This window comes from Arvicola amphibius, chromosome 18 (genome assembly GCF_903992535.2).
Source record: "Arvicola amphibius chromosome 18, mArvAmp1.2, whole genome shotgun sequence".
Classification (NCBI taxonomy): Eukaryota; Metazoa; Chordata; class Mammalia; order Rodentia; family Cricetidae; genus Arvicola; species Arvicola amphibius.
The window spans coordinates 29867349-29892880 of record NC_052064.1 but is presented as its reverse complement, the minus strand read 5'-3'; positions in this window follow the sequence as shown (position 1 = coordinate 29892880).

Here is a 25532-nt window from a genome sequence, read left to right as displayed (position 1 = left end):
TTTGGTCCGGGGCATTAAACACGCTAATAACTCTGTTGTGCCCAGCCCATGGCTGTTTGTCTCTGCCCTGGAACGGGACCACGAGTACATTCTATTGCGTTCGTCTTACGTCTGGTTTCTTGGGAAACTCAGACTTCTGTACTTTCTTAAAATTCGCTGGTTTGTCTTTAAAAATAACTCTCTCTTTCTTGTGGGGAGGAGGGACAGTTCTTGAACTACACATGGTTGAGATGCTGGAAAAGACAGCGGTTCATCATAACTCTTGGTTTTGTAGCGTGTTTAAAAGTGGGCATGTGTGTGAACGTCCCTTTGCTGGGAGTATGTATTTCAATACACATTGGATCCATATAATTTTTTAATATATGGACAAAATTGCTTTCCTTGTAGCTTATTGCTAGCATCTATACATTTATAGGAGAACTAAGGCTTTTCTAGAAATGTAGGTAGATATATTAACCTAGAAGGAAGTACTTTTTCAGAACAATTAGTGATAAACTCTAATAATCCACTCTCTTGCTAGTTTACAGTCTATGAATCCAATGACATTCCTTTGGAGTGTGGAGTTAAAATGTGAGTTTTTAACCTGCGCAAATTCAACTTTGACCACTTTTAAAATAATGGCTTTACTTTTAGTCTTAAAGCAAGAGAATATAAAAATGAAATGCCTTCTTCTTCCTTGCCCATTTTATTTACTTTTGAATTTTCTCTTCATTTCAAGTGACTTTTGAAAACACATTTGGCAGTCAGCACCCCCAATCATTCAAAGAGCTTGTGACAAGGGGGGAGCTGGCTAGATACCACCAGTTCTTTTAAAATGTATTAGTCTTTAACTGCCTGTCTTCTCCCTTAAATTTTAAAGAGAAGGATATATATTTGCTTAATGAATTCATTATGAACCCCTGAGTGCATACTTTAGCATATCTCAAGGTTTTAATAAGATCTTGACAAAAACAATGAGAATTAGCTTATTTGTTCAAAGTTGGTCTCTTTTTTACCCAGCGGACTGGCATAGGCAAATGTAATTCATTGTGAAGAGCGAGTCTTTTCTATGGTGGTCTTCATCTCTATCACTCAAGGCAAAGCTGACTTTTGGTTTCCATGCAAGCATTCTGCAAGTCTGCTTCCGCAGGGAGAAGGAGGCACACTTCAAGGCTGCTATATTATTGTAACACTCGCTATATTCACAGAATCTCCACCTCACAAAATATGGTTTGAACACTAAGACACCAGCACCTGGGGTTCTGTTTCCGATGCCTTCATCCGCTCATAGCTGGTCACCAGAGTATGCACTGCATATACCTACTTTTTTTTTTTTTTACTGATTTTTATTGAGCTCTATATTTTTCTCTGCTCCCCTCCCTGTCTCTCCCCTCCCCTTCATCCCTCTCCCAAGGTCCCCATGCTCCAAATTTACTCAGGAGATCTTGTCTTTTTCAACTTCCCATGTAGATTAGATCTATGTACGTCTCTCTTGGGGTCCTCATTGTTGTCTAGGTTCTCGGGGATTGCATATACTGACTTCACAGTTTGAATGGACAGGGCATTTTTGAGACCAGCTCTTTAAAGCCATAAGACCATCTAGAATAAGAAGGTGATTTCTCCCTCCTGCAGACATCAGGGAATCTGGATGGGAACTGATCAGACGAAGTATCACTTTAACTACACAGAGCATCTTTAGAAACAAAACTTTGTTGTCATGTTTCCTTGTTACTCATTTGAAACTCTCATCTCAAAATTGTTGTGGAGAGGACAAGCTTCTCTCCCTCTTCCGGAAATGTTGACAGCTTCTCTGGGTCAGGGGATGGGACTGGAAGAAGTTAGAAGTTTAACAGTGAGTGATGAGCTGGGACCCACCTAGCACTTCTTGGCCCATGGAAATGCTGGCAACCCCCACGGTCTGGGATGAGACCGGAAAGCAGGAATGTGAACAGAGTGACAACCTTTGGGGAAACAGGACACAGTTTACAGGTTTGGGACATTAAAGACATGAAAATTTAGCATGCATAGAGCATCTAGTAATTCAGTGGTCAGATTCTGAAAAATTAAAGAAATTTCCCCGCAGCAATTTCATTCATTTGAGAAACGTCTGTGAAATGTCGCCGCACATCGGACATCAGACAGGATCTCAGGATGAAGCGACAATTGAATCCCATATACAGTCTCTTGGAACTTTAGACTGCAGGATGATTATTAACAACATGGAAACATTATTGATTGTTCCAACTCCCAGTTACAGAATAAGCCAGTGCTAGGCATCCGAAGTATTGAGAGGACGGTGAGAGATGGGTCAGTTCATTTGACTGTAGAATACAGTGCTGTGTTTGTCATGACTAGCACGCCGCATGTCTTGACTACACTCAAACCTATTTACTAAGTAGCTGTCTTAGAATAGAATAATAAGCTCACGGGCATGGCGGGAAGCACTGGCTTGGTGTGAGGAGGGCAGAGCATCCGAAGCTGGCTTTGTCTACGGACCCCGAGAGAGACCGAGTGAGACTCGGGGAGCAAGCAGAAGGGACAAGCAGTCTATCATCATTAAAGAGTAGGGAAGCCGAATAAGTCACACATGTCCCTAACCAAAGATAGGCTCAGGGCTTGGGTTTCTGGACTTCCTAAGAGGAAATTAATTGTTTTCCGTATCTGCGGTGACTGTGAATTCGTAACTGCATATGCTCCTCGGAGCTCACAATGTAACGCGTGCAGGCAGTAGTTGTACTATGTATCTATAAACCTCCCATTTCAGTTTAGGATCTCAGATGTTTCCATTTGCATTTAGCCGAAAATTGGCAAGAAGATTGTCATCTCGGATCCAACTTTTTTAATGGAAAACTAATTTTGATTTATGGGGTGGCAAAAATATAAACATTTTAGATAAATCTTTTGCCAATTTCTAGATGGGAAAAAAAAAGCAGTTTTAACTGTTAACTTTGGCCTTTTGAAGGATTATTTTTAACCGAACATGTCAACGTTTTTCCCCTACACTGCTTTCTCTTTGCCATTTCCTGCACTGTTACCTGCTCTGTCTCACAGCCCGTGACTTGTTTATGAGACGCTGGTCCTTGAGTCCTTTCCCAGGGATGTCGCTGGTCCTAACCCCCCAAGTCTTCACGCCGTCATCCTGAGCTCGAGCAAGGGTGTACTAACTCTGAGAACTTTATAGGACATGAAATAAACTTCGTATTTGTGTTCAATTTTACAAAAGCAAGCAAGGGCAAATACTTCCGCTGCTTTAGGATCAGGCCAGCATGCTTTGTTGGTCCAGGACTCCTCAGGTTTGACAGAAGCAACCTTGCCATGGGGTACCAGATCTAAGCAAGTTCAGAACACTCAAGTCTCCTGAAGATCCCACAGCAAGACTGTGGGGTCCGGCTGAACCTTCAATTAAAACTTTGTTATCCTACACAGTTTGTTGTTATGGAATAAACAGACAGTAATAATAAAAATAATTCTGCATCTTTAAAGTCAACAGATCCTTGTGTTTGCATCTCTCCCAGTACTATGGTCTTTCCCTTGACGCTTTCAGACTTCGTCTTCTGGTCCCATTGGTTTCTTCTCTTTCTCCTTGAAGATGCAGAAGTGTTTGAATGAGCAATCAGTGGTAACAGCTGCCTGTCAGTTTGAGTGGCCGGCCCAGGAAGATCACTTTGGTTATTCTGCAGGGCCCACTGCAGAAAAATATTCCAAAGTATTGATTATTTTGAAGGATAAATTATGTTGGATATATTCTTTACATGAAAATAACTTTCTCTCAAGTCCCATTAACTTATAGTTTATATATTTAACTCCATCAAATTGTGATATATATAAGCATATATAATTTTAAGATTCAGAAATATTTTAAGTATTGACATATATAAACATATATAAATTCATAATGTTCTTTTCTGGCTATTTTGGAGTATAAGATATATTATTATTAATTATAATATCCTTCTAGAATAATAAAAGCCATATAATGATTTTATCACTTTATGCTTATTCAAAATTGTACAGACATGAAAATGTGTTTAGATATTACTATATATGTATGCATGTGCATATACACCACATTACATATATTATACATGTGCATGTATTTATGCTATATATGCATATAATTTTTAACAAACTAGAAAGGGTATGTCACTTCATTTTTTAAACTAGTATCAAAACACCAAGTCCACAAGTTTCTGCCAGCATCATTGACTGATTATACTATGCATGGCATAAAGTTTAGCAATTTTAAATAGACATTTTTACAATTTTTATCAAACGTATTGTCTTGTGATCACCGCAAAAGCCTGGCTATCTGTCACCTCTGCCACTTGAGTCTCTTTACACCCCATCCGTGATCAGTCTCCTTCCTCATGTATCTTGAGTTTTTCTTGTGCATGGGTCTCACCGCCTATGCCGTCTTTTCTGCTCACCAGAACTGTAGGACTGTAGGGTCCTTAAGACCAGGGATGGATTGCGCAGTAAGAAACGGTACTTGAAAATTGAGCAGAGAAGCTCCTGGGGCTCAGTAAATCTTAGACTTCCGGCCGGCGAGCTGGAAAGAATAGAAGGCAGGAAGTGATATGTGGTGACTCTTGGTTCTTCCGTCGGACACACATACACACACACACCCTAGCGGTCGTGATAACTAAGGTGAATGATCTAGATGTCAGCAAACCATGCATAGACACCGCGTCCCGTGTTCACGCCACACCTCTCAAGAACCGCGAGAATCATCTCCTGTGTCCATGTCTGACTTGATGCTTGGATCTCACCTCTTCCTATTTCATTCATAATTCCACGATGCAGTAAGGCTGTTCACAAGTCAGGAACAACCACAAGCCTTTGCCACCCAGGACTGTGCTGCCGAGGCCGGATAGCAACCAGCTCCGGTGGGCTCTGCTTATGGCTCAGTGTGGGAGGGATTGAGCGGAACAACCCTGGTGATATGAGTTTGCTTAATGACCGTGATTTAAAACCCAGGAAAAAAAAGAAAGAAAGAAAGGAAGGAAGGAAGGAAGGAAGGAAGGAAGGAAGGAAGGAAGGAAGGAAGGAAGAAAAAAGGAAGGAAGGAAGGAAGGAAGGAAAGAAAGAAAGAAAGAAAGAACGAACGAACGAACGAACGAACGAAAGAAAGAAAGAAAGAAAGAAAGAAAGAAAGAAAGAAAGAAATCCTGCATGTAGTGGTGATACCATAGAGATCTGTTGGATGAGTAAAGGCACGGTCTTTCCTCATCTGTAAACTGGATCTGAGGCACAGTGGGCACCAATTAGGTAAAAATGGGCGTGGCATATCAGCAAGGTGCCGGGCACATCGTGGGAAAACATGGGTAAGTCGTTTATTGCCTTGATTACTAGACGAGCTTGCAAATTAGAAGTCTAAATTAATTATCCAGATGATCCAAGATGGAGCTTTGTTGCTTGTCTCGTTCTCCGTGTGTCTTGGACTCAGGGACTGCAGTTAATTGAGTGGCTGCATATAAAATACTCGGCAGCCGCGGTTCCTACTTCTCAATTACGGCGTGATTGACAAACGTATTGGTTTAAAGAGGTTTGTCAGTTTTCACAGATTTTAATGAAATCCCCAAGTCAGCTTGCTCTTCTGCTGGTAACTTTCTCCATAGATGCTTGTAAGGACAAAAATTCTTGGTGAATCACAGGAGGATGGAGGAGGGGAGAAAGACATGGGAGGGGGGAGGAAGGGGTAAAGGGAAAAGGGGAAAAGGGAAAGAGAAGGAGAGGGGGAAGATTGACTTTGTACAATTCTATTTCTCTTTTGAGTGGGGAATTTAAAACCTTGTGGACGAAATACTTTGAAGGCACCTTCCTTGAAGACCATCCTTTTTTCAAGACAGGGTTTCTCTGTAGCTTTGGAGCCTGTCCTGGAACTAGCTCTTGAAGACCAGACTGGCCATGAACTCACAGAGATCCGCCTGCCTCTGCCTCCCGAGTGCTGGGATTAAAGGCGTGCGCCACCACTGCCTGGCTTTAAAAGATGGTCTAGTCCTACGTTTTAGCTACTCAGATAGGAAGGAAATCAGAGGACTCCAAGGAGTGAGAGAAAAGCCTGGAACTCTCAGGGCTCCTTTCTCTTTTCTCTGTCACGGACTTGTTCTTATTAACCGACATCCAATCAGAGTCAGCTCTGTTACCGCTTTTGAGATGAAGTCCGGTTTCTTCATCCCCTAGTCAATTCGCTCTTGTGTCAGTGTGAGTTCTGCCATTTACACCTAATTGCTTGCTAGTTGCTTTTTCTAATTTAAGAGAAATAAACAAACATGTTTGGATGTAAGATGTCCTCCTAAGTATTCAAAGATGAATCGGAGAAGAATTAAAAACAAGGATGAAAGAGATGAAATACCAAATACTGTATTTTTCTTGGGTCTATTCTCTATCCCCTTTCAGGTAAATTTTGTGTATGATAGTTTCAAATATGCTGAACAATGAAACAATCAGCTTAATGGCCAGCTTGGCGTCTCTATGTATCTTTTGACTAAATTATCGTTTACTTAATTATCATGTCGTGGTGGCATCAACAATGAAGTTTCACCAGGTTGTGCTGGCTTCTCTCAGGTAGCTTCTGTAAGGTATTTAGAGGAGTACACTCAGGGGCACTGCTTTGGAAAGCAGGGATAGCCCACACTGTACTGATAGCCAAAGGTAACAAGTTTCACCTGGCAAAAGAATCTTGTGGGAAAAGGAGGCCGTGGAGTTTAAAGGTAAGAATTGAGGATAGCGTCTGTGCTGATGCAGCAAAGGGGCCTGGAATGAAATTACTAGATAGAGAGAGACTCAAAGAGAGGCGCATTGCAACGGGCTATAATTTACATTTCTGATACTGACTAGCTCTAGGAAGATGCGAGGATCAGAAGGAGATTTGAAAATTACAATAGCACGTATAATATTACCCTCTAACCTTTGCTTAAAGAAGGATGTCATTATTTAGTGTGTGTGGTGCGGGGGGAAGTATGGCATGCCACGACACTGGTGGGGAAGACACACAGCCACTCTAGGTGGATGGAGTCTCCACCGTGTGGGTCCCAAGGATACATCTCTGGTTGTAGCAATTGGCTGTCAAAGCTCTTACCCACTGAGCCATAAGGATGGTTCAGAAATATTACCTTTCAATTAAATCTTTTAGCTGCAAAAACGAGACATGTACCAGGAAAACAACGAAACAAACAAACAGACCCGGTGATGGTGTTTAGCGGCACAGTGGACAGCAGCAGCGACCCAGAATTCCACTGCACAGCGCATGTCTCTTCCGGTCCTTTCCTTGCGTGTACTTTTCTTCCTGCGCCCTGAGAAGCCGCCTCCCAAATGCTGGAGAAACTATTATAATTTCGAAACGATGCTTATGTAGCAGATTGATTCCCACAAGCCCTTTAAGGAAACCTCTACACTTTCCCCCCCACATTTCTGGGGCTTCATTTCATGATCTTACTCTAAAAAAACCATCCAAAATTGAGCACATTGGAGGCAATCAGCCAAAAAAAATCAAGACTCCGCCATGGTAAGCATGAAGAGCCGAGAGGAGTGAGTGATGTCACGCGCAGAGCTGTGAAAACCTAGCCCATCTTGATAGAAAATAGATTTAGTGTGTGCCGCACACCATAAATGGCAGCGTGTGGAGCGAGCAATCCCAGAAGCTAAGAGACTCTGTGACATGTCGTATCTAAAGCGTCGTGGGGCTGAGAGGCAGATCCACGTTCTGGTTACTTTTAGATCGTGAGCCAGCTTCTGCGTGTGCTGTTCTGGTTCAACAATTCGAGTTTGCAGGGTTTTTTTTTTTTTTTTTTTTTTTTTTTTCAACTCTGCGTGTTATTCTCTGACTCAGAGCAACGTGGTTTGGGATCAGGGAAAGAGTTGAGCTCATTTCTAGCACGTTCTTTTCCGGATGTGGTCATGTGGGGCACCCGGGGATCGGATGCGCATGTGCTCCCAGGGAAAAAGCATCCAGGGAGAAGTGAAGTGCAGCTTTGGCATTGCGTTGCGACACTTCAGCCGTGCAGATTCCTACCGCTCTGAATTATTTCTAAAACTCAAGGGAAATATTGAAGGGAGAGGAGCTGGCTTTAGAGCATGCGCAAATCTAGTAGGGTGCCAATAATTTTAGGCCTTTTTTTGGTATAAAAGACAATATTCTTTAGGGTTATTTAACTTTCTTATATCATGCATGTTTTGTGCAAGATAGAGAGACACTGATATTCCTTAATGATAAGGACTTTTGGAATCAGGTGGTCGTTTCTTCAATGAAAGGTTTTCTATTGGAGAATAAGTATTGGGGCTGTGTTTTATATACCCACTAACAACAGGCTGTTGTCCTGGGTTAGTTCTATTAGTGCATTTTTCTAGATATTTCCAATGCATTATCGTTACTATCACATAATACAAAAAACACTGCTGATCAAATATTTCATTTTATACGACACCTCAAACTCACTGTACTAGAAGACTTAGTATTATGTCGAATATACGTATACTTTATCGTTGTACATGTATATAGTATATTGATACCTTTTAAAGCTATGGTTTCACGTTCACAGTTTCTTCTGTAAAGTCAAAAGCCCCGAAGTTCATTGACTCACTTGATTAATTTGTGATAGTGACATCTTTTGCATGTGGTGTTGGGTGAACCCCCGGCCTTGGGCACGCTAAGCCGGGGCTGAGCTATGCCCTTAGTCTCATACTTGGCATAAAAACTGCAAGGAGCATGCATGCCATGCCCAGTGGAGCTTTTTAATCAGCAGTTAAAAATGTCTCACACAAAATGTACCACGTGTCACAATATGAGCAGAAGGAAGGGCTAAGCGTCTTCGTTGCATATTTTGTGTTAATTATAAGCAGAAACTCTCTAAGCACAGTTAGAACTTCATTGTGTGGCAGTCTTCAAGAAAAACAGTATTTATTGAGAAAGATGATTGCAGTCCCCAATTGTAGCTCCCTCTTATTACCTAAGAAAAACCATATATTTAGCCAGATACCATCCTCGCTAAGTTTAGTTCAATTGGCAATGCTTTAATCAGGTTTTTCTTTCTTTATGAACTTCGTATTTAAAATAAATCTTGAATTATCTGTAATTCACAGGACATGTTGTGCAATGTTTTATTTTAACAGAAAAATATACAAATACAAGATATGATCAGGTTTTTTTTTTTTTAAATAGAGACAGTTCTGTAACAATGTAGGAAAACCCACATAAAGGTCTTCACTTTATCTGACAAAAGATTTTTCTGGAAACCAAGGGTGCAGTGTTTTGGAATAGAAACCTATAAAAGGAGGCTTCTCTGTGCCACGGGCATTTCTAAAATAACGACTCAGAGTCTTGGTATTAATTGCAAACCATTTGGTCTATTGCTCAGGTTTGTCACTAACTATTAATTTATATTTTGCCATGTGGCTTCGTGGCATTACTTGTTCTCTAGCGCTTCTTGCTGCTCGGGCAGCTGACTGGCTTCTTCCCCCACACTGCCCTTCCTCTCCCTGCATCTCTCCTTTGATTTCCCATCTGGCTTTCTCCTGTTTTGCTACAAGCCAACTCAGCTATGGTATTAACCAATGAGAATAAAACTTGTTCACAGCACACAAAGGAGGCATCCCATAGCGGGAACTGACCAAGAACTGGTTCCTGGGAAGAGGAGCTTTCTCAGTGCCTGTACCAAAATGAAAAGAAAGTGAAGAGACTTGCATAACCTTTCTAAGCAACCCAGTGACCCATCAGCTCGGGTCAGAGCCACAGGTAGTAAATGATTGGACTCAATTTCATCCAGTGATTGAGCTTTGAACCCTTTCAACTAAAAGCGTTGAAGATTTATAAGTCAAGTCTTACAACCTTAGGTCTTCCCCCATGAGAGTAGCCTTCACGGTTCCCTTACTCTTGAAGAGCCTCGGGATGGCGCATGCTCTCAAGAACATGGGCAAACATTGAGCATCTACTTCCTCTGATGGTTCCTTTGAGAGGAAGGAATCTTTCTGTGCCACCGTCTTGAGTGATTTAGTGTTCTGCATCCTCCTTCTAACGCTGTGCAAAGTTTATTTGCCTGGATTAGGTGCTTAGAATTCCAGTCTGTTACCACAAAAAAAAAAAAACAAAAAAAAAAACAAAAAAAAAAACATGTTCTTGAATCCAATTCCATCTTTCTGGAGTCAGAACTCGATAGATTAGTTTCATGGGGGTGGGAAGAAAAGTGTGGTCTTCTAGTTTTATTTGGTTTCTCTTTGTGAAGGCAGACCTCTTTTAAAGAACTGCATCTCTTTCAAGGTGTCGCCCTAGAAATGAGCCTGAGGGCAGCTTGAGTCCAAGGAGGTTTTGGCTTCCGTAGCTTAATATAATAATTTGGATATTAGACTATCACCATTTCCCCATTCTTCATAGGTCACTGGGGAAGCACAATGTGTCTTTGAGGCCCACTTTTCTCGGGCTCAAGGAAGTCTATAGGGTAGAGAGAGCTTTGCCTGCCCTCAGCTGGGTTCCTCTCCTTGAGCATCAAACGAGGGAGCGTTTCTGAGTTGCTTTGTGCTTAGATCACATTCTATCCACCTTTCAATTACTTATTTCTCCATCCAAGGAGAGAGGGTTTACTGTAGCCTAGATATCCAAGGTATAGTTCATCACAGGAGAGAAGGCAAGGCTGCTGGAGTTTGAAGCAGCTTGTCACACTGTGTGCAGAGTTAAGAAGCAGAACACTAAGAGTGTGCACACTCAACTTTCTCCCTCCCTCCCTCCCTCCCTCCCTCCCTCCCTCCCTCCCTCCCTCCCTCTCTCTCTCTCTCTCTCTCTCTCTCTCTCTCTCTCTCTCTCTCTCTCTCTCTCTCTCCTCCTCCCCTCTCTCTCTCTCCCTCTCCCTGTTTTGTCAAGACAAGGTTTCTCTGTAGCTTCGGTGGAACTAGATCTCGTAGACCACGCTTGCCTCGAACTCACAGAGCTCTGCCTGCCTCTGCCTCCTGAGTGCTGGGATTAAAGGCTTGCACCACCACCTGACTAACTTTTTCCTTTGTATCAGCTCAAGATCCCTACCAAGGAGAGACGCCGCCCATAGTGGATGGATATCCCTACATCAATTAACCTACTCAGGATAATGCTTCCCAGGCGTGCTCAGAGCCTCATCCCCAGGGGAGCAGAGATCTGATTAAGTCGAAATTGAATGGACAATCAGAGTTCTACTCCTTGTCAACTTACACACGTACATATCCCTTCTAAGGCATGGAGTTCATTGCTTGTCTTCAAAGCCTCATGTTCATCTGATCCTTCTTCTCTTGACAATCCCTCTGCCAACCAAAGCAGTCTGTAATCTTCAAATTCTGTTCCACTCAGGTTCTCAAGATAAGTGCAACATGAGGTTTGCCCGAAACCTCCGACCACTGCTTCCTGGCACTTTCTCACAGACGTCTTGGTTCTCCTTTGCCGCTCCCAAGTTCACGAAAGGCAAAATTGTTTGGTTGAAACCTATTATGTGCTACTATTACTAGGTAACTTGGGGTCATTTCTCTGGGTTCCTAGTTTGTTAATAAAAAAAGAAAACATTTATGGATGGACTCAGGAGAAATCCAAGGGACAGTTTTATCAGAGTAGAAACAGACAAACACGAAAACAAAACGAAGTAAAAACAGGGGGACCAACTGTCAATCTTGGCAACCACCTGCAGTAGGAGATGGAGGAGAGAAAGGGAGTAAGGTACACTTTTGTGAATTAGGCAAGGAGATGGGCTTCTACAATAATAATAATAATAATAATAATAATAATAATAATAATAATGTGTCCCTCATGTGTGCACACAGGTTCACTGAGAGCTACAGTAAGCCTTCTCCATGTGCCTTCCCAGCCCTCAGATCACAAATGTATGCTACCATGTCCAACTTTCCACGTGGGTTCCGAAGATTGTGCCTGGGTCCTCATATTTGTAAGGCTGGGCATTTAGAACTGAGCGTTCTCCAACCTGAACTCGTCCTTTGAAATGCATCATGCATGACCAGCTTTGGCCGATTAGATGTGTGCATGGATAGTTCGTCTAAGGGGAACAGTTTGCCAGTGAAAACGCCTTTTGGTTTTGTATCGTGCGTCCAAGGCAAAGCTGTCTAATGTAGACACGACTCTACACCAATCTCAAAGGCAGTGTTTTATGACTGGAGTACATCTGAAAAGCCAGGTCACACCCACCTCACGATCTCTTAAATGATTGTGTTTGCATGGGCTCTCGATTCTCAGCATAAGCATTACTAAATATAAACGTTATCCAAATGCAATGAATGAATGAACTACAAGAAAGACAAAAGGATGGGGAAGGACTGAAGGGAAAGAAAGAACGAGGATGGGGAGATGAACGATGGAGGAAGAAGGGAATGAAGAAAAACAGTATTTGGAAGTCAAAAGATACGAAGTTAGTTATACTAATTATTTTTAATTACAACCAATAAAATGAAATGCACATTAATAACACCTCTAATTTTGATGCGACGCTAAATGATCTCAATAGGTTATATACACACAAACACACATGTATATATACACACGTGTGTGAGCATATATATGTAATAATAATTATAGGAAGGACAAGGTCATGAATTTGACATGAGTGGGACCTTTGTCAGGCAGTAGTTATAGAAAAGAGAGGGGTATAAATTATGTAAATGCAGAACTCATGTATGACATTCTCAAAAAAAAAACCAAAATAATGAATTAAGAATTTTAAGTCACATTATTACCTAATTTTCTCCTCTAAATTTGAATCCCAGACAAGAATCTTTGCCTTCTCCTTAGACTCCATAACAAAATAAATGCAGAACAGTTTTGTGGTTTTCTTCATAAGTTGAAAAAGTCCAGTGACTTTTTTTTTTTTTACCGGAGTTATGAGATTTTTATTCAAAAGTCTTGTTCTATTTCAATAGACTCTTCAAATTTATACTCAGGGTCTACAATTTGTGCTCTGAAGAAGATACAGTTAAACAAACCCTAATAGCTGTCCTTGTAGAGGTTGGAATTCGGAAGCAGAATTTAATCCTCAGTATAAAACTGGTCATCAGGAGAAACCCGCTTCTGAAGTGAGAGGAGGCCTGAGACTCATTCAGTGAGCGAGCTGATCTAGATCACTGAGCTGAGAGACCCAAGAGAATCCAGGCCCACAGGCAGTTTTGTGGGTGACCTCATACATCATGCCCTCCCGTCTTCCAGTCTATAACCTTTGACTATTAAACACATGCGGTTCTCACTACTTTTGCTGCCATCTAAAAAGAAATGTGCATCCAAGTAATTTGATTTCTTACAATTAAGTTATTACTAATATAATAAATAAATAGTAGCATTGAGCTGCATTTCCTTTTAATGGCATCCCAGCAGCTGGGTGAATCTAGGTCCGGTTTGGAAAAGCCATCTTCACTGGTCCACGACTACACACATGGACAGGAAAGAGACCAAGCTCTTTCACCACGTGGTCCAAACGTTCCACAAGCGATGTTTCTGATTATGAGATGACTTTTGTTTTTATTTTGCTGATAGACACTTCCTACTGTGCTTGTCAAACAGTAGGCCCATGGCTTAGTCAGGGACAAAGTTATTAAGCACATAAAACACCATCTGGATGGAACTAATAAACATAAAATGTAACCTTCGGATGCACGGCTGCGGTGGCCAGGCGGTGCCAGGCCAGCCTAGCCTTTTGTTTGTGCTTAGATCTGAGCCACCGACGATGTCACGTTGCATGCTTCCCCTTGACTCAAGTGACAGTATTCCACGAGGCAAGTAAATGCTCTTTGTGCCTCAGATCAGACTGCAGTTCGGTGCCTCTGCATCTGATATGACATTTCTGAACTAGTCATTGCTGTTTTCTTCCTAAATATCCTAAGAGGGCAATTGCATGAACTTACAAAAAAGAACTTACAGGATTAGAGAGGAGCAATATACAAACTTCCCTTCAGTAAAATGCAAAAAAGTAGTAAACATTAAAATCCGACCAGTTGGAAGTCTCTTGAAATATATCAGTCAGCTCAAACACAAAATTATCATACAAACACTAAAATTCAAGAACAAAATATTGAAATGTATATATATATTCCCAATATATATATATTCCCAACCCTTTTTTAAGTTGCCCATAGTTAGAGAATGTACTATGATGGTTGTGGGATATTTGTGCACTATGTGACAGTGGGTTACTGTGATTGGTATAATAAAAAGCTGAATGGCCAATAGGTAGGCATAGGTATGAGCAGGACTTCCAGGCAGAGAGAGGAAGCAGGAAGGAAAACTCTAGGTACATGAAGGAGTTACTGGGAGACATGGAGAGGAGACAGGAAGTGCAAGACGGAAGAGAGATAATGCCATGTGGTACAATGTAAATAAACAAAAATAGCATTAATTTAAGTTATAGGAGAGAATGGGGCAAGCCTGAGCTAAGACCTAGCTTTCGTAACTAATAATAAGTCTCTGTCATTATTTGTGAACTGACAGCCCAAAGGAAAGTCCGATCACATAGGATGTGTCATAACTTGCTAAGTTGTTAAGCAGGGATAACACATTCTTGAAGAAGAGTCCACCAAAACACCTTTCCACAGAAGTCAGACAGAGCAGCCTGCTTCCACGATGCCTCATTGGGATGCTGCCATTAAATGAAATGTGGGAAGAGCAGACACTAAAATGTGATACACGTGTCGTCTTCAGGATCAGAGGACTTACTTTTTAGCAGCTGGACACGTATCTCATAGGCAGTCCTCAGCGGTTAGCCATTCTCTGAAACTGCTCAGAGAACTGTATCACACAAGGGACCCTTGCTGGCCGTCTCATACCCAGCGACAAGGTCATATACCCTTGCAGGCCTTCGCATACCTAGTGCATGCGCAGTATGGGATTAGCAAGCACAAACCCTTTCGTTTCAGCTTGCATTGGGCCAACCCGCCATGTCACTTTCAGGCCTCCCTTTTGACTACTTGTTGGTCCAGCTTCTCTTCTTGGTGTTGGCTTTGTTTTCTCCTCTTCTATATGTATCGATGCTGTGACTATTCCATCAATCTCCTGAATACCGATCGGCCTTTGGATCTGCATGCTAGTGTTTACAGGTGACATTGAACGTGTAAGATTTAGCCACACCAATAGAAGAGATGTACTATAAGGAAGTGACTCGCAATTGTAAAGGCTGAGAAGTTTCACAGTCTGTCTCCTGCAAACTGCAAGTACAGAGAAGGCAGAAGCTTTGATCTAGCTTAAGTGTGGAGGCTGAGAACAGAGAGAGTCGAGAGAGTAAGCCTAGGCTGTCCCTGAAAATCTGAGTACCAGGAACACGACACAAAGGGCAACAGATGACAGATGCTCTAGATCCAAAAGAGACTCACTGCTTGCTTGACTCTTGTACTCTATGTATTGGATTTTACCCATGAAATCCTTCCCTACAGATCCCCAAACTAATCCCTCCGCAAACAACCTCACAAGGACACCCAAAAATAATATTTTGCCAACTCTCTGGGCATCCTTTCTCCCAGTCAAGTGGACATATAAACAACACTTTTTGCTTCCTAGGGATCCAGTCTATATCCGATATCTTTGCCAAGGATTGACACACCCTGAAGTGCCCACTAGCTAGAGACCCTATTTCAGATTCATCAGCTGAGAGATAAATGTGTTCACTCTGCATGCCTGTCCCACACGCAAGTCAACATTGGAAGAGTTAAACAGATTTAGCGAGTAACAAGTAGAATCGTTTCTAGAAAGAAAAATCATAAGACACTGTGAACCATGCTATGCAAATCATCCCAAAAGCAACAGCAATAAGGGCTGTCTACTGCACAGCATTGATCCATACCCACAGGCCTCTGCGATTAGTCTACCATAGTGAGATTGCGGGGACAGACACATGTCTCATTCCCCACTTCTGCATAGCCACCGCATTTGGAAATGTCCCCTCTTCCTAAGCAAGAGGCGTTTCATTAGATAGGAATGACAGCGATATGTAAGGGTTTTGAAGCGAAAATGCAGATCGCAAGTGGGAGCGCCAGGCAAAACGGTGATTAAATTAATTATGAGGTCCTTTTTAAAATTTTCAAAGCCGCATTATGTTAATAGTCCCCAACAGAATAGGAATCTGGATGTTTCTCTTTCAGATGCTAACGGCATTAAGTAGGAGTATTGTCGAAGTCAAATGCTGGTTGGTATTAATATTTTCCTGACTCTTGTGTGTTCTAGTAACCCTGTCTTTTGTTGACTGTGATCCATGAATACACACATTTGTGTTAGGAACAACAGAGCTCCCCAGAATCGCATTTTGCCAGCCTCCTGCGATTTGGAGTCTCCCTGCAAGCCTTTGCCCTTCCCGCAGCAGTCCTGGGGAACTCGGGGCTCTCAGTAGCAATTTCTTTCTCTATCGCAATTGTCTTCCTGATTGTGCTTAAAGCCATTTTGATGACTGAGTCCTCCTTTGACATGACGCCCATCTTCCCAGAGCTGATTCTTCTTCACTGACCTTGGAGCACTTCCCAAGGTGCCTCCAATATAGGTAATACTTGACGCGTATTTTTCAAATAATCCCCTGTCTTATTTTGCGGCAGCTTTTCTCCTGCTTCAAAAGCTGGGTCATTGACTACAAAAGTGGCGGTCTCTGCTTTTGTTTGTTTGTTTCACAATGGGATACTCTATCATTGGGACATGCTTCCTTTACCAGCGGTTTGGGGACACTAGGGTATTTATTTTCTATCCCAACATGCATCTTGCATTTCCAGGTTCCCTCGCCAGCCCTCTTCTCCCCTCTGTTTTCTCAATACATGAGCAGGCACTCTTCCAGGCTCCAGAGTCAAAGATTAATAATGGTCATCCATTTCTATCTTCAACAAGGAGTGGGTCTTTGTCTAAAGAGAAGAATCTGATTTACAGACTCTCCTAGCGTTTCTATGATATTTGTTTAACAAAATGTTGATTATTTACCATATTTACTGATTTCTAAGCCCCTGTCTTCTAAGACTTCAGTGTTGGCAGGATTAATTGAATTGCCATTTTAAGGGTCTCCAGAGAAATGGTGGTCATAGCTCAGTGCATGCAGGCCTACAGGAAAAAAGAAACACTGGGTTGGAACCTTGAAGACAGAAAAGCGCAAAGCTTCTTCTGGGAGGAAAGTTTCAGAATGTGGGAGCAGTTTCCCAGAGATAGTTAGGCAGGAGCATCTGAGGCATACTCAACAGCAGTCAGTGTGGGTAGGAAAACTGAGAGGACCCAGGGTAGGAAGCAGGTTGTCTTCTTGGTACATCTGTTCTTATTTTTAAGCCAATTCCAAAGTCTAATATCTACCTTTTCTCTGTAGTATATCAAATGTATTTAGATGATTCTCTATTCTGTTTTCTATCAGAAACATTGGTCTAGAGTACCTAAAGATTTCCCATGGGTCTCTCTTTGGGAAGTGTAATTGCTTTCTCCATTGTCAGTCTTTTGGATGCTCTCCCATGCTCAACTAATCCTCAAAGGGTATTCAACTGGATTTGTGGCGAACATTTCCAGGAGTCTGGAGATGTGATTTGTTTCCATGTCACGGCTATGTCTGCTCAGAATGAGACTTGAGTGGAGACCTTCTACCTAGCCAGTGCGTGTTTGTCTTTAAACCTGGCTTTCTTTGGATCTGTACTTCCTTTCCCAAAAGTTTTCTTGCATCTGACAGTTATTTCAAGCAGCGTGTGACACCTTCTGCCTCTCTCTGTACCTAAGCAGCCTTCGGAGCACGTGTCTTCATGAGTACAGTTACAGCTGTCTATAAATGTTTCAGGTTTTGATGGTTTCCATTTTGGGGCATCTGTAAAATTAGAGGAGATCAGAAATTCTCCAGGTAGCCTTTAAAGCGCCCCCTTTCTCAATGAGTTAATAAGCCCTGTTTACTTTTGAAGATCACTGAAAGAAAACTATATTGTTCTAATATGTTTACTCAATTGCCCAAAACTCCCAGTCTGTTTGTCTTTAGTGTTATCAGGAGTGAAAGAGGCTAATTATTCTCTTTATTATTACTCTGACACATACCTGAGGAACACAGCTCAGTGGAGGTGAATTTATGCAGGCTCACAATTTCAGGACAGTAGTAGAACACGTGACAGGACAAACAAACTTGTCTTGGGCCAGACAGAAAACAGAGTGGAAGAATGCCTAAAATGTCTGGCTTCATCTTTCCCCCCTTTTTTTGTCCTACCTAGCCCACCCCCATGAGATGGTGATGCCCCTAGTCTTATGAATTCTCCACACCTGTTCACTGACTTGCACAGACATGGGCTCACTAGTCTCTTGGCGTCTCTCAACACAATCAAGTTTTTAGCCAAAACTGACCATCGCTCAGGCAACTTAAGTCATTAAAACAGACAGGCTGGGCTCCGGTGCGCTAGAGAACTTCCCAGGAAAGGGGTAGCCCCTTCTCTTTTCCAGCCAATCAGCAGAGTGTCACTCAGAGATGCGGAAAATCCAGCACTTTCTTCAAATTGTGATAGTTTGCTAAGGCTCCATGGCTTAGCGATTTATCTGAGTTTATCCATCCATTGATCAGTTTCAGCTGAAGAAACTGATTCAGTGTAAAAAGCTTCAGGTACAAAATTGAGAGGTCAGCAGAGGACTGTAAGGGAGACTCTGTTCATACTTTGTACGTGGTTTCAATAGGCTTCTAGACCCCATCCCCTTCCCAGCTAGTCTCTGCCTTCATCTCCACATGGTATCATCCCTTTATGCAAATCATGTCTAAACTTCTCTCTATATAAGGAACTCAGTCTGTTAAATTGGAGGCACACCTTACTCCCCAATAAACTAAACACGTCTACAAAGCACCCAACCTCCAAATAAAAATGTACCCTAAAACGCTGGAGGCTAGGATTCCAACATGGACAACTTGCGAAGACATAGCCCAGCCTATAGTACAAGGGATTGTTTTAAAATGTGAGCCAGCGTCTCTGACTTTTAGCTCCCAGGCATTCTATACACATCACAGCTGTTAGCCAATGCAGCTGGTGGGCTCGTGTTTATAACTCCTGCTTGTCTTTAGCCTGGGATCTTACCGGCTGCTCTGAAGAGTGTACTCGGTGCGTTTCAAAGTGCGAACCAACTATTTGGCAGGCCTGAAGTTATTTACTTTTTAAAATGCTAATATAGCATGGCTCTTTTCCTCTAGACCATTATTGTGTCTGGTTTCCTAACCAGGTCTGTCCTGATACTGAAATATGCATGACTATTATGTATGGATAAGACCCACAGGCTTACACAATTCAGTGCCGGCTTCGGCAGCCACCTCTGGACACTATTATCCTTTTATTGTAATGTAAAGTATTTTTATGCTGAAAACTTTTGAAAAGCATTGACAAATGAACCTAGATATTCCCAACCTGTGAATATTTAGTCAAAGTTCATTTATACAGATTTTATTCTGCATATTATATCATAAATAATTTAGAAGAAGATGAAATTGTAAGATATCCAGGATGGTTTTATTTATAAAATATATTTTTTTTGCGTTTCTCTGGATCAAGATTATAATTATATATTTCATTTGTTTATTTAAAAGAGGTAGAAAGAGAATGAAATTCTACTAGTGATTAATATTTTAGGGTAGAAGATCAAAAAGCATTTGGTTGTCAGTTTGAAATCTGTTCTTGTAGTGTGTTTGGAGATATGAGAAATAAGACAGTCATGCATATATATCACTAGAGCTACTCAAATGCACAAAGTTTTTTTTCTGTAAAATTTCAACTTACTTGTTTTTGACAAGCTTCTATCTGAGAACACATCAAAACCTGAACAGGAAATGTTCCTCACTGTCCTTGACTGCAAATCTGCTGCACTTTTCCTGGGTGGACAGCTTATATGAAGCTTGCTTGAAGCAAATATGGAAGGAATTTCTGAATTACTGCCTTACTTTGCAAAGTGTCCTATATGTATGAAGGATGAGTTGTTTGATTGAGTAGCTATCAAGTAGCTTTTGTTTATATGGCCACAATAAGTCAAGACTGTTCTTTTTTAAAAGTTAAAATCACAGCCAATCAACCCTCATAATTTCTTTCATGAGATAGGTCCTATTTGGTTTCATGTTCCACAGAAGCCTAAAGGGTGCAAAGCCTTTGGGTAGAAGTTTGGGGTAAGGGAGCTGAAACTCCCCCTTTGCCGTAATGGGTATGTTCAAGTATGTCAAGCACTGTGGATCTACACACAGAGCTGTGCCACGCCCCTAGCATGTTCCTTCTGGTCAGTTTGCTACAATTCTAGCTCTGGGCTCATCCGCCTTCTCAGCTGCAGGGAGCAGAAATGAAATCGGGTCTGTGTAAACATGATAAAGAACTCATTGAGAGCAAGCAGACTGTAGCTGGAGAAATCCACAAGAGAGGCAAAGGCCAGGAGAGGCCAGGCAGCAAGGATGGCGCCTTAGACATGGAGTGAGGATGAACCACAAGAAATACAGCCCCTGAACTAGTAACCACAACTCCACCATGTTATCTGGCCCTCTAAGCCTCGACAGCTGTGTTATCTATTGCTCTTCTCTCCAAAGATTCAACACGTTGATTGGATAAGCTGAAGCCAAATGAGCATGTCCCCACCAAAAGGACAGGAATGACTTCCTAACTTCCAGACTGTCCTGTGAAGCCTGTTCTCTTACTCACTCTGGGATTTGCTCTAAAAGAAAAAGCGTTTGATTTCTGGGTTCCTAAGTTTATTCAAATTCTACTAAATCTCAGTCCTCTAACTGTGTAATACTCCTTTGCACCCTAATCTCCCCACAGCCCTTTTACTGAAAATACATCATTCTTTCATATAATTTCCATACTGCTTTGAAAGTTTGTACTCCCACCAGCAACGGATTTGTGTTCCCTTATTCCAGATCCTCCCCAGCATGAGCTGTCACCTGTTTTATTGATATTCACCATTCTGAATGGTGTCAGATCAAATCTCAAGTAGGTTTGATTTACATTTCCCTGTTGGAAACATTGAGCATTTCTTTAAATGTTTCTCAGTCATTTCAGATTCCTCTCTTGAGAATTCTCTGATTAGATCTGTACCCCCATTTTAATTGAGTTATTTTTTCTTGATATATAGTGTTTAGAATTCTTTATGTATTTTGGATATTAACCCTTTTCAGAGGTGGTTAAAACCCTTTTCCCATTCTCTTGGCTGCTCCTTTGTCCGAATGATGCCATCCTTTTCCTTACAGAAGCTTCTCAGGTTCGTGAGCTCCTATTTATTATCTTGATCTTAGTACCTGTACTAACAGCGTTTCTGTTCCGAAAGTCTGTTTCTGTGCCAATGAGTACAAGACTATTTCCCGGTTTCTCTTCCATAAGGCTCAGGGTGTCTGGGTTTGTGTCGAGGTCTGTGGTCCATTTGAAGTTGAGTTTTGCTATGCGCCCTTCTTCTAATGATTATGGCGCAGAGTGGGCAAGTGCAACTCCCCTACATACAATCTACACAGTCACTTGCTGTGTTGGAAACAAAAGTGAAATTTCATCAGGTGATACCCTTAGCTCTAAGACAGGACTATGGGATGGAGTCACTCAAGCCTTAATGCTGATTCTCCTGCTTATGGTGGTACACTGTAGAACTCTTTCTTGCTAATTTCTTGGAATTCGATATTTGGAAACAAGAGCAATGTAAAAAAAAAAGAGTTAAAATATCTGTATCAAATTATGTGACGAGGAAAACAGGTGGATGTCATAGTACATTTCAATATTGGGTCCTAGCAATGCCCACATTTGTGACAGTATTTATTCAGTATTCTTGTTTCTTGCAACTTCGGCAAGCTTTTCCTCATGGAAGGATCTGGAACTTGACGCCACCTCACGTAAGTTTCTTTTAAGTAGAGCCAAGAACCTGCTGGGGCAAAGACATCTCTTTGATATTATGTTTGTGGCACTATTTTTAAGCATAGTTTTTCTGTATTATTTCTGCAATGAAAATTTCAAGAAGTCTAAATAAAAAACATTTACTTTCAGCTCAGTAAAGCCACCTTTATGATGTCTGTTGGGACCCTTACTTCTTTAGGATATACAAAACACAACAGAGTCCAACGCTACCGAGCAAAGGCACGAGCATTTATCAATCTCTTTTAAGTATGAACCCTGCCAGCTTAGCTCCATTTCCTTGGTGCTTGGAGAGAGATAGTAACGTCGATTTACTCTGAGTATACAAGGCTTCTGATGTTAGACAGTGTTTTACATTATAATGTGCGAGTTGAACTGACTGAGTGTTGACCTGACACCCAAAAAGGATCTTGAATTTCCATTGCCCTAATCCAGATGGCCATGGGTTTGGAATGTGGGGTAAGAAGGAAACAAAGTGAGCCCACCACACCCATTCATAAGAAGGTTCTCCTAATCAGCACTAATAACGGCCTGAACTGATACCCAAAGAACACACAGCCATGGCCAGAAGTAGATGGAATTGATTGGGAGGATGCTCGTAATAGTATAACCCACATGACGAGAAAGATGAATGAATCAGACAACTGGCTTTCAGAGTAGCTGGTGATGTCATCCATTCTGTGAGGGGGCAAACAGAGTAGATGAGTGTTAAGCAGAATTGAGGGGACAGTGAAGGACATCTATGACATGCTGGATTTGAATTTTCTGTGGACCATTTCAGTGAAAATGGCTAATAGATAGTAGAAGATAGAATTCCTAGGCTAGGGAGGGACAGCTAGGCTGGACTACATCCACATGAGTGCTGTTAGGAAAAATGCGGGGCTGTGTGAGCTGGGAGTAAGTGCAGGGGAGCCTAAGAACCCACCAAAGACACAGCTTAGGCTTAGAGGACAGAACTGGCCCACTGGGCACACAGACACGCGGCGTGGCCGGGCTGGATGGACGCAAGTGGGAACCAGGGAGCACGTTCATTCCAAGGAACAGAGCATCAGTGAACCTGGAAGGGAGTCGGTGGAAAACAGCAGCTGGCTCTGCACAGGGAGCCAGGGGTGTATGCCAGGTCCGGATGGGGATAGGGAGCTTGTCTTGAGGTCCAGACAGAGCATAGCAGTGAAGGAACACAGAGGAAAGCACCATGGGATAGAAATGGCCGGCCGACGCATGCCAAGTCAGAGTAGAGAGGGCAGAAAGATGTGAGTACTAGTCTTAGAAACGCCCCGCCCTCTACGCTCAGCTGGAGTGGAGGACTCTCCTTGACAACGAAACAAGCGAAAGTTGATAAATACCGCTTGTCCACACTTCACTGAGAGTGGTTTGTGTCGTTTTAATGAATAGCTAATTATTTCCCAAAGAGAAAGCATCCGTGAGAAGATGAAAGGAAGATACCCTTACCTACAGGGGTAAGCGCCACTTTCAGCGTCCCCAACGGAACCCAAATTAAACAAAAGAGAACAAGAAGACTGGGAACAAAAGCAAAGAAAGAGATTCTCATTGGAGCACGAGAGAAAAGTGAGTCACAGACACCGTATTATAAATTTATACTTAATCTGAGATTTAAAACTAGGAAGAAAGCAAAGAAAAATCAAGAACACATAAACAGTTGAAAACCATAATGCTCATGTCTTCTGATGGGAAAAAATATTTGAAGGTCAATTTCAACACATTAAAAAATAAATATACAAGCCAGGCGGTGGTGGCACACGTCTTTAATCCCAGCACTGGGAAAACAGAGGCAGGCGGAACTCTCTGAGTTCCAGGTCAGCCTCGTCTACAAGCTAGTTTCAGGACAGGCTCCAAAGCTGCAGAGAAACCTTGTCTCAAAAAAAATCAATCAATCAATAAATAAATATACAACACTTGGGAGGCAGAGGTAGGCAGATTTCTGTGAGTTTGAGGCCAGTCTCATCTACATAGGGAGTTTCAGGACAGACTCCAAAGCTACAGAGAAAACCCTGTCTCAAAAACCAAAAACAAAACAAAACAAAAACAAAAGAAAACAAAAATGTGAACATCATTTAAACAGACAGATCATTCAATTATTCAAATTGATCAGATATCTAACACAAGTCTAGATACAGATGCTAAGACATATACGTGGAAGGAAAGGCTTTGTATGTTTTTAGATAAATTGGAACAAACACAGACAATATACCTGACACATCCCATATCTCATGTAAGCACAGGATTCAGATTACATAGAAAGCACAGCTGCAAAAATTTTCTGATGACGTGCTTTGTTGTTGACATGTGTTTTTGCAAACTTAACAGAATGGCTCCCTATGTCCATAAAACGTAAAACCCCAATAAAATAAGACAGAACTGGTTGGGTGGTAGTGGTTTCTGGCTTTAATCCCAGTACTTGGTAGGCAGAGGCATTCAAATCTCTGTGAGTTTGAGGCCAACATAGTCTACAAGGCTAGGGCTGTTACACAAAGAAACCCTGACTCGCTAAAACAAAACAAAACAAACAAACAAACAAACAAAAAAGACAAGACTGAATTAGGGACACAGACATTTAAATAACAATCATGCAAATTCTAGCCTTGAATATAGAACTATTATTAATAGTTTCAAGGTTTCAAATCTAGGAAATGTTATGGAAGAATCTTCTCAAGCTTCCACATATAGTAAAAACTGTGTGCTGCTCACATATAAAGAAAGGTTTGGCTCTTAGCTGAGGAGGCAGTATGGACCTTGAGTCTATGAGCTTACAGACCTGGTCTGTAAACAGGAATTTCAGCTAGATGGCGTCTTTAAGGAAGACTTTTCAATACAAAACTGTGACAATTTTTTTCAAAAGTTTTCCTTAATGTTTTTTGTTCATATTCCAGAAGTAATGCACGGGGCAGCCGCTAGGAAAGCTAGGGAAAGCCGTTCTTACAGCTGCTACCGCATACCCTGTGGGAAGGCCAGGACCCAGGGCAGAGAGCAGGTTCCCGTCTGCTCCATATTAGAAAATTGGTTAGCATTCACAGGGTCTGCAGTTTCTCAAGAAAGCTCTGGGCTGTTCCTAGGAAGTCAATCTCTTTGAAACAGAGACTACTTCTCCATGAATAGCTTTTGAACATTCAGGTGGTAAGGGTGGGAACATTGGGAATTAACCCAAAAATAAACATAAATTTGTGAAATCTAATTATTTTTAGCCAACAAAACATAACTTAGCGATGGAAGTCTGAGCTAATTTTTAGAACAAGAAAGACCAAATGCCAAGAATTTTTGTTAAGTCGTATTTCTCTGAAAGAATTATCACAGCATGTTTTCCTAATTTTCATGTACAGGTCCCTGCAAAGAATTCTAAAGCATCCCCTTCAGGTTCTGTTTCACCAAGATCTGACCAATCTTTTCTGATGCTCAAAACATCATCAATCTTTGTGATTGTTTCTTCTAAGACTGCCCAGGCCAAGCTCCTGAAACCTGCATTTATCAGTATGTAGATTTAAAGATGATTCTAGCGATTTTCAGATCTTACTTTTCTTAACTTCTTGTGTGTGTGTGTGTGTGTGTGTGTGTGTGTAAGTAATATTTGGTTTTATGATTTGACATACAGTTCTGTTGTTTGCTGTCTAAAATAAGCAAAGGGCTTAATATTATAATATGATATGTGTGCAAAAATGACTCAATTTTACAGTGTTCAAATCTGCTTTAAATTTATTTGGATTTGGATGACTTTTGCATCCTTGTGCAATCTCGAGAGCTTTAGTACTGAATAGAAAAGC